Source organism: Lactuca virosa, chromosome 2 (genome assembly GCF_052849685.1).
Source record: "Lactuca virosa cultivar CGN04683 chromosome 2, Lactuca_virosa_CGN04683_v6, whole genome shotgun sequence".
Classification (NCBI taxonomy): Eukaryota; Viridiplantae; Streptophyta; class Magnoliopsida; order Asterales; family Asteraceae; genus Lactuca; species Lactuca virosa.
The window spans coordinates 151147709-151160806 of NC_136427.1; the positions used below are offsets into that span (position 1 = coordinate 151147709).

The following is a 13098-nucleotide window of genomic DNA, read 5'->3' on the forward strand; positions in this document are numbered from 1 at the left end:
TACATTGTTATTAAGAGGTTTTCCCTAACTATATAACCTAATACTACATTGCTATTAAGGGGCACCTTCTTGTTTCAGATATCATGTTAAAAAAATCATCCATATCATATATTTCCTCAATTTGGTTTCCTTCGATCAACGACTGCCATTAAAACAAACACATTAAACCAAGAGTTTGATTATTAAAGATTAAAAAAAATTAATCTACAAACTTCAGAAAACACATTGGAATCAATTCCACCTAAACCAATATAACTTTTTGAACATTTGTAGAAAGCACAAACCTATACCACCTAAACCACCAATATACTTCTGAAGTGCAGCAGGACCCATTACCCTGAACAAGGAAAATCAACTATATTTCAAGAATAATTTAAAAGAAAAATAAAAATATTATCATGTAACATGCTTTTCCACCAACTGTATAGGTATCAAAATAGATGGGTTGGGTTTAAGCAAACCCATGTAAATGGCATGTGCATATAACTGAAGATAAACACTTACCACATTAAGCCAATAGCAACAGTGAATAAGATCATGGAGATGAGCTCCTATACAAATCGTGATGATCTATTTGACACTTTTGGATGAACCTGCAAACACAAGTTCATACTGGGTAGGACCAATAATCCCTTTACACACTTAGTTCCTGTTGGTCTTCATCTACTTGAGTCCTAAAGTTCTGTAAACTCAATTGTGGGGCCAATGACAAGCATAAACTCTGAAATATGAAGGGTATAAAAACTTCTGCTCGGTGATCTAAAATAGCATTCAAACCCTATTTCAACAAATATGTTAGTATAGATATTGGCAAAATTTAAAACTCGACAGGAAAATTAATAGGACATAAGTAAAAGTCAAACCTCTAGAACAGATTGAGGAGCGAGATTGAGTTCATCCAGCAAAACCTAAGATCCATTCTTCAAAGCCTGTATCATACTCACAAAGTTGGGCTGATTGACCATGGTCGATCTGGTAGCCACCAGCAACGCTGTTCTGAGTTTGCTTCTTAATCGCGACCATGACGATTTAGTACCCACCATTGCTCCCACATTTCAGGTTGGGGGAGGTTCATCATAGAGGGCAGAAAGAATGGGAGAAGGAAGTCATAATACCACACTAGCTACAGAGAGAGAGGGACAAAAACTATAAATGGGCCAAAACCGTAGGGACCAGAACTGTTGCAGGGACCAAAACTGTTACCTGTTCTGTTGTTTCCGGTTTCTGAGAACATAAGATGCTGATTCCAATCCGGATTTTCTGCCACTTTTGGAGGATTTAGTGATTCCAATGCAACTCCTTTGTCCACTACTAACCTCAAGTATAATACTCTTCTTCCCTGTGTAGCATATAACATAAATGTAATAAAAATAAATAAACAAAACACAATATATTAAAAATTAAAAAATACAAATTGTTTATAACTTACCTATATTGTAACTGTTTACCGCATACACCATGTTCTTCACCATCTGCAAGTATCCAAGCATCCATGTTACCGACACCGGATTCTTGAATATCAAAATCGACACCGCAACAGCCACTGCTCCTTTTGCATTTCCCAACACATGATCCAAATTCTATTATTAATACTTATATAATATACAAATAATTTCAAAGAATGAGACCTGGAGAGTTAAGGAGCTTGTGTGCTTAGTAACCAAGAAATTGGTCAAATTTACACAATATGTCATTGGAGAGTTGAAAAGTAGGTACCACACAATGTTGATATCTTTTCTTGCAGGTGCAATATCACTACAGCTACTGGCACCATGTACAAGTACAACAGAAGGTTCATTGAATTCAGTTTCTCCCTACATCAATCAATCAATTACATTCTTAGTCTGGAATGGAATTGGAATCTAAAATCAAATGGAATTCTGTAAAAGAAGCAAAGAGGAAGATGATGATATATAGGAGTGAATTACCCTTCAGAGGACAACAATCTTTAGCTTGGTGCAGCACTTTCTTCACCTTCTGGTCCCTACACCAATTATGAAATTCTTTTTATACGAAAATAATCCATCATTCAGTCATGTGTTGATATGTACATTGTACAAAACAAACCTTTGATGACTCAGCATTTGTCTCAAGCTTTAAAGTATCTTTCCCACCACAATAACCCTCTTGAAAGATGCTCAATCCATGTGACAAGCTACTAAAAAAAAAAAAAAAAAAAAGTAAAAAAAGTAAAGCTTCTTCATAGTTTATTTTCTAGTAGCAATAATAATATTTATAATTTACCTGTGCCAAGTAAGACGGACCCCACAACCGCATAACTTATACAGTGTCCAAGATACCTATGCAGATAAAGAATACTCAAAAGTTCAAGAAACAAAGGTAAAAGGTGTGTGTATGTATAAAGATTAGAGGAATAGAAAATTAGAAAAATACCAGTAATGAACTCCAAAGCATATCTGGAAGACGCGAGAAGCACCAACAACAAACAGAGCAATGACACGGCTTTGAAGAAGCTCAAACCCTCAAACCCATATAAACAGGCACCCATGTTCCAATCTGGGAAACTAACATTAAATAAAGTGTATAGCCTTTTAATGTTTCAATCATGATGTTAACAGCATACACCTTATTCAATTCTACTTGAAAATGCAGAGTTAAACTCTTCACTCACACATAATGGCTCTCTGGTTCGTGGGTGTGGATGGAGGTTTCTATTCAAGCATGTCTGGGGTAATCAGGAGATACTCGATACTATGCTAGCACTAAATGTTTTGGTGAATCTTGTCTGCCCTCCAACATCAATCAGTATGAAGCCAACTATGCCAGGAACAATGAATGTTACAGGTGGCATATACCTTCCGGATTTTATCCATTTCACTCATCAAGACTTTACTAAACTACCCCTCACTCAAACCATCCCTGTGGTAATACAACAATGAGAAACTTTCTGCAAGTTTTAGCAGGAAAAAGAAGAAAGTGATATGATTGATACCTGTAGAATATGATCCTATGAGGTTTATGACCAGTTGATTTTTTAAAGGAAATCAAAAGTTCTCTGATAATAAAAGCAATTAAACTAATTCATAAAGGTTTTTACCCGAGGAAGACGAACATATAACCACATGTTGAAGTCAATCAACCTACAAAAAAGCAAAAAAAAAAAAAAAAAGTGAGTAATGTATAGGGACAGGATGGTCTTAACCCTTTTAACATCCTTTAAAAAGTTAGACAATTTATGTATATAAAAGTTTTTATTGTAATTAATAACCGTCAAGGAACCAAACCTTCTTTTCATTTTCCAAAATTTCTCTTATTGGATGATTTGCAGCTGCCAAAGAAAGATTCTGTAATTTCAACATACAAAAAACACAACTGTTAGTAACGAAACACACACACACACACACACACATATATATATATATATATATATATATATATATATATATATATATATATATAGAGAGAGAGAGAGAGAGAGAGAGACAATAATAAACTACAAGTCACTCCCCGAGTAGTCATCTGCCATTTTCCACCGTTTCAAGATCAATATCTGGTACTAATTCTTCTTTTGTTATTACATGACTTTTAAAATCTTCTCTTGATTTGGGGAATCCAGTAAATTGACCATCAACATGCACACCAAGTAACAACATATTTTATATTGAGCATCCATATCTGCCAATTACCCATAATGCCCTTTTCCATAATAGAAAATGATTACCCTTACCTCCTAGGTTGTCTCCTGATTACAAGCTCAACAATATCAAAGGGTCTATTACTGGGCAGACTGAAAACGACCTTCATATACTTCTCCCCTAATACCAAAACAGTTTTGGATCCACATCTAAGTTTGGGTATCACAAAAAAGTTAACTCACCATTAAGTTTATATATACCCACACAAAATCATCATCAAAATTACCTCCTCAACAGATACTGTTCTTTTATACCTGATATACTCCATTGCCTAATTTGAAATTTAAAGACTTCTTAAATCCATTACACTGACCATGACTGAAAAGGTAAGGATCAAATTTTGAATCTAGGTAAGATAAATATGAATAATCTCAATCCGGCATTACATCGAACACATTATGTGGAATTATAAACCACAAAAATTAAATTATGTGAAAACCTTTTTCTTGAATGAAAAGGTAATATGTAAAAATTGTGAAGCATCCAAAACACAATCAAATAATGAAATTATTGCATCAATCTTGATAATTAACATACCTTTGCAGCAAAGTTTCCTCCATAAACTCTCACGAATCCTTTCAACCTCAGTAAGGGAGAAATATGAAGATTCACTTGTCTAACAATGAAATAATTTACATTGAAGAGTTATTTTAACTGGATCACGGGTAAATCTATCTTTAAGCTACCGTATTCCTTATTTTTTGTAATTTCCTACACCTAGAGTGAAAAAAAAAAGATGAATAAATGTTTCTAACACTGCAATAATAAACTATTAAGCCAAATAATAAAAGCATATATTCTAAAATAAAATATTTATGACTTGTTAGGTAAAATTTTCAATCGTTATTTGATTATATGGTTTATTTGTCAAAGCATCCTACAATAGACTTTATACTCTAGTGTTGTTAATATTTAAAGGTTAATTTTCTTTCACAGAAAGCGTGTAAATTACCATATTACCCCCTTTAGGAATATGACAGACATGGGAGGTCTTGGTCGACAATTGGATTACCTGGTCATTTTTCTATGATCATTTTTATGGTAATGACCAATTACGTGACTTTATTAACAGATCCTATAACTTCATTATGAGCCGCATAAACATATTTAAGATGATATCATCATTAATTTATTGTGTTTGGAAAGTACAATGATAGAGGCCTGACTCGTTTAAAGCATAAAAGAAGAGTCAAAAAGCATTCCTGAATATCTCCTACAGTTGAAAGTTGAAACATAACAAAAAGCTCTAGAATCCTAGAGATGATTGGAATTGATTACGTGTGTAAGATTATTGTTCATATCGTTTTTTAAATTGAAAACTTCCAAATTTCAAATGCATCACTATTGAAAGAGATTTTCTGAAATATGTGGTCAAACATTTTTAGCTGTTCAACAAATTATAATCCTCTAAAAACGCCAAAGATTTTGATTTTCAATTACATTATGAAAAAAGTTTAAGGAAATCAAAAACAAGACTGTCAAAAGTCAAAACTCCACTTCACTATAATCAACTGAGCATTTAGGCGCACATTGAGAAGCTTTTCATTGTGGCCAATTAGTGGAAAAGGAACTAAAATCGATATCAATAAGAATATTTCACACTTTATGAGTCATAGCACGAGTCCGTAATCATACAAATCAAGTGAACAAACAAAAATAAAAACTGGAGAGACTCATGTGTAAACGTAGGTAAAGTTGTAAACAGATTGGTATAATGGTTTACAGAAGTAGTAGTAAACACAAAGGTTAAAGAAACAAAACTCTAGAATCCAAATAATTAAAAATTCAAAATAGATAATCTAAAGTTAAGATGTAAAACCAACACATATCATAAACTTTAATGATGTTCTTACCCGAATGAGAATGAGGAGTTACTCCGAGAGTTAGGGTTCCAGAAGATAATTTCAATTCACATGGTGATTGAATTGATGAAGAATTTAGAGAGAAACCCTTGTAGAACCCTAAGAAATTATGCCGGCGATGGAGAGAGAAAGTGAATGATGGGGCTTTTGAAAATTACAGGCGGAGAAAGAATCTTCGTGGAATTATTTGGCGAGAACTGGAGGTTTGAAAAACCGTTGATGAGATTTGAATGTCTGATAAAGCTTCTGTGAGAATGTTTCGTGAGTCGATTTAGGCTCAGATTACCATTCAGATAGGTGGGAATATAAGATCTTTGCCAGACCATCTCTACTAAAAGATGCACCCTCAGATTACGACTTCTCTTCATAACTTCTTCAAGGGTTAACCATCACACGCTTCAGCAATATTCAACAAGGAAATGACGAAGAATTAGTTGTATGGCGAGGAGGAAGAGCAGATATCGTTGTTTTTCCTGAACACAACGATATAAAAGCCCTAGTTCATGGGTGCGCACTTTTGAGGTCCAGAGCATAAAAGCCCTAGTTCTTCTTTGATATCGGGGACAAAAACCTTAAAATCGCCAACGATTTGAGTGTGAGGAGACGTAAACCACCAATCGCCGACTCCGTGAAAGATATCGTGAGGTTCGATTTTTGGGGAAGGCGGGGTACTTGAATTTTTGGGGGATTTGGTTTTCCCCCTTAGTTGTATCAAAAGGGGACGCGCGTATTAAAATTTTATAAAACGACATCTATACACGACGCCCACTTAAATTTAGGTGCCTTCCGTGTTTGTAATTTTTTTTCGTTGGACATTAATTCTAGGGCACGCACAAATGAGTGTCCTCTATCCTTCAAATTTTGGAAGACTGACATTATTTTTAAGGACACACAAAAATGCGTATCGTAAATCAGCGAGTGTCATTGTTCGCGCGTCATTAAAGGGTATTTTTCTTGTAGTTTACTCGGGTTGACTTTTCAAGAAGAAAATAATGGGTTGTCACAAATTCAAAGGATAAGGCCTTAGGAATTCGTCCAAAGGTAGGGTTCTAAAATTATCTTTGGGCTGCTTGGTGGCTAAGTAACCAGATAAGGATAATGACTCAAACCCTAATTTCCACACCTATATAAAGACCCCTAGGGCATGAGAATTCGGCTAACACTTGAACCCTAGAAGTCTTGGAGCTGATTTTTCCCTCTCCCTTCTCTCTCTTGCTTCATCCAATTGCTTTTGGTGTTTGTGATTCATTAGAGGCACAAAATTTGGGGTGCTAAGGTTCTCAAAGCTTCAAGATCTACAATCAATAATCAAGTTATTCATCAAACTTGTTTATTTGATATTCAATTAGTTTTGTTGTACGCTAGATTAGGGTTTACAAGCTTTGGATAAATTGGCATGTACAATAGAGAAACCTAGATCCAAAGCTTTAGGGTTTTGCATGTGCACATAGGATGTTCTTTTGCTCAAAACCCATCACCTCTTCCATCTCTCTTCTATTCGTGAGGAGGTCTTTAAGAAAACTTGCATACCTTGGTGTTTGTACTATTGCTTCAATGAATGGAATGTTCACTTGGAGTGCCTTTATGTGTTCTAAAAACTGCTTACATTCTTCAATTTGTCTATCTCGGATGGCCTGACCAGGGAATGGCAAGGGAGTCTGATATGGTTTTAAAGGAGAGTTATTTTTTTCTTCAGACGAGGAACTCATCGAGTTTTCGTCACTGTTTGCAATTCTTGACTTTCTTCTCCTTTTCTTTGCACCTGTTTTGATTATTCTTTCTGGACTGGACTCAAAGGAACGAAAATTTGCTCATAGTTTGTTGTTATTGCATTTACATGAGCCACTCTCGGATTCTTTTCCGTATTACGTGGAAGTCCACCCAGTGTTCTTTTGTTGATTTGTTGTGTAAATTATCTTAATTGTTTTTTCAATGTTGACGATAGAGGCTTGCTGATTTCTCATTAATGCTTGTTGCTCTTTCATCAACTGCAAATCTTGTGAGCGTATCTTCAAAGTCTATTTTCTTCTCTTGCACCGACTCCTCCTTTTGATAGAAACCTCTTGTCTTCAGCCTACATTCTCCTCCTTTGCCTTCTTGTACTCATCGTATGGTAGCCACTCCTTCGGTTTTGCGAATCCTCATCATATCTATCGCCACTCAAGTAACACACTTGCACCTTCCGGTTCACATGCTCGTAAAAATCACAATCTTTAGTAAGGTGAGGCCCGCTACAATTTTCACATCCCACCCGGATGGCGTGGATGGATTGATCTATCTTTGTCATTCTTCGATCCAAACTCTCCAATTTAGCCATCACTGCTGCCATCTTATCGAAAACTGAGTTCACCGTCCCTCGAGTCGAGTCATTCCTTGGGTTAGGATATTTAGATAATTGTGGTCCTTGGGAGTCAAGGAGTTGTCTAGTTGTCACATTCACTCCATCATAGAAAATGTAGACTTATTGCTGAATGCTTAGATCATTGTGGGGGCAGTCCCTCAACAAGCCTTTGTATCTTTCCCACGCCTCATAGAGTGACTCGCCTGCTTGTTGCTCGATATTTGCAATGGCTTTCTTCAACTGTGCTATTTTTGAGGGAGGGAAAAATTGATCAATAAACTCTTCACGCATTTTAGCCCATGTGGTGATGGATCCTGGAGAGAGTGATTTTGCCCAATCTTTCGCGGCTCCCTTAAATGTGACCGGGAGCATACGAAGTAAAACAATCTCGCGAGGCACATTAGGGATATTGAAGTAATTGGCTATGTCGTTGACCTCATCGATATGCTTGTATGCGTCTTCATGATCTTTCTCGTAGAATGGGATGTCCTTAAGTTGGGCGAGTATGTGACCTTTCAATTCGAAGTTAGCAGTTGTTGGAATCGTGGGTTGCACAGGCCCCGACCCGGTATCGTCACGCATCCTTCTCTTGTATTCGCCCATGGGTATGTCTGCAATGTCATCCATGGTGTTATCGGGTTCGCTTTCTTGCTAGCTTTCTGCTTCAAATTTTGTTTCGTACTCGGTATCGTCCTTCTTAGGGTCTTCGTCCTTCAGTGTTGTGTTGAATTCTCCCACTTGCTTTCCCTTTTTCTTGCCAAAGACCGATTTGAGATTTTTAAAAGGTGACTTATTTGGGGTTGTAGATTCTCCTACGATTTTATCCTTGTTCTTCTTAAAAGCTGATTCCGGGTCTTCAAGTGGTGGGATCAAAGGTGTATTTGATCCACGGGTCATAAAATACCTGAAAGAAAACAAAAAACATCTGTAAAATGAACAAAACGAAACAGTAAACGAAACTGAAAAACGCGACCAACTCGTCGAGTTCAATACTAGACCCGACGAGTTCAACACTAACACAGAAAACTAAAAACAAAAATTTTAAAAACAGAAAAGCTAGTAACTTGAACTAAATAAATAAACAACAAAAATATTAACTTTATGCAAGATAACACTAGCAATTAAAATAATTATTAGAACCGTTCCCCGGCAACGGCACCAAAAACTTGATACGTGTGAAATGTGCTAGTTTTAATCCTACTAATTTAAACACAAAATAAACACACAAAAGGCAATGTACCTATCGATTAGTAATATAGTTCAAGCAAGTAGGATATCGAACACAGGGAACGTTAACAATTAAGATTAACTACTAGAGTTACCTAATTAAAAAACAAGTAATAAAAGATGGTTTTCTCTAGTTTTGCAAGAATAGAAACTTAAATAAGGAAATAACACTTAAGCAAAACAATTAACAACTAAAGAGAATAGAAGGTAAATAGATTCAATGATAAAAGAGACTTCTGTTCAGATTCGACTCATTTATTCCTATGGTTGATTTCATGGCAAGTACAATGGATTAATATATCATTGGCTACTGGTTTCTAATGTGATTAGGTTCATGTTCACTATTACTAATCCTTAGAAAAAAGTTTAATTCAGACGGTGGCCAATTGATTAAACTAACAAGTTTCCTAGTATTCATTTCAGATCAAGTAAGACTTGTAATATTAGCTTACTAAATTTTTCAATTCAATTAACTCATGTATGGTTGTTCATCACACATGCTTACACATTAATGTACTTATTTTCTAGTTAACCCTAGGTTCATATTCACTAATAATAGGCTTACAATATTGTGTTCACAAAATTATATGATTCAAACAATTAAGAAGATGTTCATGCAACTCAACAACTTGGTTATTAACAGAAAAAAATTATTATCAACACATAAGGTTCTTTAACAAGATTAACAAGACAATTCACCATATCAAATTAATCCAAGCCACAAAATCTCACCATATTCATAAATTCATCTACTCTTAACAGAAGTTAAAAGCTTTTAGCTCATATCTACAACAATTAACAACCTAAAATCGAAATCTAATATTGAAAACATGGTTTATGCAAAAAGATTAAGAAAAAGAATAGTGTTTATTGCCTTTGATCTCTTCTAACTTGACTTCCAAGTTTAATTCTCAAAAACCAGAGCTTCAAGAACCCTTCTGATCGCCAATGAGTCGCCAAACGTATCCAACATCCTTTGGGTTTTGGGAATAACCGATATATATATAATAATTTTCAAAAATTACGCACCGACTCGTCGAGTTATTATACCCAAATCGCCGAGTTTCTCCTCTTTTAAGCTTTATTTCTTCAAACTTTACTTCCCAAGCTTCCAATTGCTAGTTATGCTTCTTTTTTCACTCGAGCATGTCTTTAAGGCTGATAATATAATTTTAACATAATTAAGTACCTTTTGGTCATAAACCGAGACAAAATAGCCAAAAAGTATTAAGATATTATACAAAATATATGATTAAATATGCACATATCAACCACCACCCCAGTATCTGATCCGATTTGCTTCCATTGCAATCAGAGGGCCACATGAAGGCCCATTGTGTGAGTTTGACAGCAGCGGGACCAGTGATAGCACCCGCTCCAGCGACGTTGAGGATCACATGAAGGCCCACTCTCCATATCTCTTTCTTTATATTGAATTTCATGCTTATATTTATGTGTTTTATTTTAGTATCGTTCCTCGTGAACAGTATTTATGCCTTGGTATTCTTCGATTCGGTGGCTACCCAATCTTTTGTATCGCTTGCGCTTACCAAGAGGTTTGTTGGAGCTCCGGGGGAGCTGGATTGTCCTTTAGACATCGAGATTGCAGATGATGGATCTGTTTGGGTATCGAGGGTTCATCAACGTTGTACTCTTTGGATGTTCAACAAGTAGTATTCGATCAATTTGGTTCCCATTCCTTTGCGCGGGAATAAGGTTAACATAGGGATGGACTGGTTGAGCCTAAACGGGGCGGTGATCGATTGTGAGCATATGTTGGTGCGTGTCTGGACTCCAAGTGGGGGAGAGTTGGTGGTTCAGGGAGAGAGAGCTCAGCGTGGTCCGATTCAATGTTCAGCAGCTAGGGTCAGGCGTTATCTTCATCATGGATTTTCCAGATTTATCGCCTATGTTATGGATACCCAGGATAAAGGTAAGGCAACCATGGATGACAAGTCGATTGTACAGGATTACCGGACGTATTTCTGGAGGTTTTTCCTGGGGTGCCCCCAGAGAGGCAGGTGGAGTTTAGGATTGACCTGGTTCTTGGTGCGGCGCCGATAGCCAAGGCACCATATTGGTTAGCTCCTCTAGAGATGCAGGCGTTGTCTACACAAGTGCAGGTTCTTTTAGACAAGGGGTTCATTCGACCGAGCAGTTCACCATGGGGAGCATTGATTGTCACACCCCCAAATTAGAACAGTGGAAAGATTTGGGGGCGGAGGACATCATGTACAGTATCACAACAATTGCATAATAGTAATCAAAGTACAACAACCACGTATTGATAAAATATAAGTTATTACATGTGTGTTCAAATCATTCTATATTGAAATAAAAAATATGTAACAAAAGTTAAAAGACATGAGTCTATGAAGCTCCGTCTTCTCAAAAACTCGTGGATGTACCTGTCTACTAGTTTCCTGAGAATACAAGTAGTTTTGAAAAGAGTGTCAACAATTAAGTTGGTGAGTCCATAAGCGTGTTTGCAATTGAAATCTATTTTCTGTTCTTTGAAATTGTAAGTATCTTTTCCCAGAAAATCCTATATTTTCTGCTGTAATCAAACGTGTAATTGTTATTGTACTCTGAAGTAGTATAATGTAGTTATCCTCCATATAAAACAATGAAACGTGTGTTTTCTCTATACTGAAATAGTGTATTGTATTTGTACTTCTATGAAAACTAGGTGTTTGTAAATATCTAGTTTTACCAGCTATACTTGTAAAATATTGTATTATAGTTTTATTATTTAATAAAACTATGTGAAGATGTTTACTTATTCTTACACTAATCATATTGTTCAATACCAAATTGTGAGTTATTAAAACCATGCTTGATGACCTAAGATGGCCTAAACACGTCGTTCTTTAGGCATCGAAATTGGTACGACATTTGTCACCTCAGTCCTGCCGGCCTAGCCGTTGCAAGCAGCTCAGGTGCGGGATTGTTAGTCTCGTATAGATCTATACACAAGTGTCACGCTCTCCCTCCAGGAAACTCTAGTTATAATTTCAGGACTTGGTTGGTACTCAAATAAGTGCTTGAAGTGTGTCTCAAAAATACTATATTGATGATTTTGTATAGAATAATGAAAAATTACTTTGTAATGAATAAACTGTAAGTATATATCTCATAAATTATATTTAAAATAGTTTATATGTTTGTTTTCTATCATGTTTTTCTGAGTATGTAAAGTAGTCCATATGATTCATATTGTATTCTGAGCTTTGAAAAGTAATATGTAAGTTCCATAAACTATACCTATTATAATTTATATTTTTTTGTTTTACTAAAATGAAACCTTTGTTTAATTTGTAAAATTTGTACGATTGTTCTGTGAAATTCGACATTTAAGTCCAAATGGTACTAAAACAGTTTGCACAATTTATAATTTTTGTTTAACGAGTTTCAAATCATTTTATACTTATATACATACAATATTTATATAATTATGATTAAATAGACAGTCGAATAAATAATTCTACCCGAAGCCCACAATCAAACAAGGAACAGGAAATGGAGTAAAATTACCAATTCTAAGCCTGTTGAATCCTAATATATATATATATATATATATATATATATATATATATATATATATATATATATATATATCTAATTCTGATAACGGCAACAATTAATAAATATTGAAAACATTTATATAATAACACAAATTTCTTGTGTTACACTTGTATCCCCCCCCCTAAAACAGTGAAAAATCGTGAAAACGTAGGGGTATGAACTCACCTTTTATGTGATAACGGTTTTGCTAACAGTTAGAAACGAGCTAGGACACGGGAAGGATATCATTATCCTAATAATTTTAATCACATAATAGAGTGTGATTTACATGATATAAGTAATATAAGTGTTGATTATACTAGTTTTAGGAGTAAAAACTTACCAATACTTGTAAGAGAAATGAAGCAAAAATCTTCTTGAGGTTGTTTTTGTTCTTGGAAGTGAAAGAGAGTTTGAGAGAGAATGGGAGTGATTTTCGGTTAAAAGT

At 35.3% G+C, this 13098-nt stretch overlaps 2 long non-coding RNA genes across 2 annotated transcripts; both read right to left on the minus strand.

Moving 5' to 3' along the window:
- Positions 1-1861, minus strand: LOC145156561 (uncharacterized). The gene is made up of 6 exons (XR_013736798.1): positions 1430-1861; positions 1204-1339; positions 864-1123; positions 505-778; positions 285-337; positions 1-142 (listed from the first exon to the last, which is right to left on the minus strand). It is a non-coding gene; the product is annotated as an uncharacterized LOC145156561 (long non-coding RNA).
- Positions 1862-2072: 211 nt separating this feature from the next.
- Positions 2073-2422, minus strand: LOC145156562 (uncharacterized). Its single transcript, XR_013736799.1, has 3 exons — positions 2395-2422; positions 2245-2300; positions 2073-2158 (listed from the first exon to the last, which is right to left on the minus strand). It is a non-coding gene; the product is annotated as an uncharacterized LOC145156562 (long non-coding RNA).
- Between the last annotated feature and the right edge of the window lie 10676 nt (positions 2423-13098).